A 1,359-nucleotide genomic window follows, 5' to 3' on the forward strand; every position below is an offset into this window, starting at 1 on the left:
ATTATTATCATATTTATCATTATTATTATCATATTTATCATCATTATTATCATATTTATCATTATTATTATTATCATCATTATCACAACTGCTACTATTAATCCTATCATCATTATAATCATTTCATATGTGGGGGGGGGGTATTAATTTTTTTATATCATGACCTTTTTCTTTTCCATCTAATGGAAGAAATTAATATTTTCTTTCTCTCACTGAAGGAAAAAATGCGTTTTAAATGAGAACCAGGTAACTGATAATGATTATGATAGTGATAATGATAATGATAAGGGTCATAATAATAATAATATGGATAGTGATAATGATAATGGATAATGATTATAATGATAGCAATAATGGGGATAATAATAATAATAATGATAATTATAATGATAATAATAATGATAATAATAATAATAATAATAATGATAATAATAATAATAATGATAATAATGAAAATTATTTATAGTATTGGTAATGAGGATAATGATGATAGTAATAGTGATAATAATAATGATAATAATAATAATAATAATTATAATGATAATGACAGTAATAATAACGATTACAATAATTATGATAATAAAAGTAATAATAATGATAATAATAATGATAATCATAACAATAACAATAATACTGATAATAATTATATTAATAGTAATACTGATAATAATACAGATAGTGATAGTGCTGAAAATAATGATAAAAATGATAATAATATAATAGTAATAGTGTTACTAATAATAACAACAACAATAATAATAATGATAGTAATAATTGTAATAATAATAATAATAATAATAATAATAATAATAATAATAATAATAATAATAATTCTTATTTGCTTTTATCCCCTGGTTGAAAAAATAGTTTTTCTTTATAACAGAAACTTTTTTTTGTATTACGTAAGTCCCTGATAAAGAAAAAAAATGTTTTTGTCCAGATCATTATGACAAGAAACATGTTTTTATTTCGTGTTAGACCTTGGTGTGTGCGTGTGCTTGTGTGTGTGTGTGTGTGTGTGTGAGTGTGTGTGTGTGTGTGTGTGTGTGTGAGTGTGTGTGTGTGTGTGTGTGTGTGTGTGTGTGTGCGTGTGAGTGTGTGTGTGTGTGTGTGTGTGTGTGTGTGTGTGTGTGTGTGTGTGTGTGTGTGCGTGTGCTTGTGTGTGTGTGTGTGTGTGCGTGTGTGTGTGTGTGTGTGTGTGTGTGTGTGTGTGTGTGTGTGTGTGTGTGTGTGCGTGTGTGTGTGTGTGTGTGTGTGTGTGTGTGTGTGTGTGTGTGTGTGTGTGTGTGTGTGCGCGCGCGTGTGTGTGTGTGTGTGTGTGTGTGAGTGTGTGTGTGTGTGTGTGCGTGCGTGTGCTTG

This window comes from Penaeus vannamei, chromosome 4 (assembly GCF_042767895.1).
Source record: "Penaeus vannamei isolate JL-2024 chromosome 4, ASM4276789v1, whole genome shotgun sequence".
In the NCBI taxonomy this organism is placed as follows: Eukaryota; Metazoa; Arthropoda; class Malacostraca; order Decapoda; family Penaeidae; genus Penaeus; species Penaeus vannamei.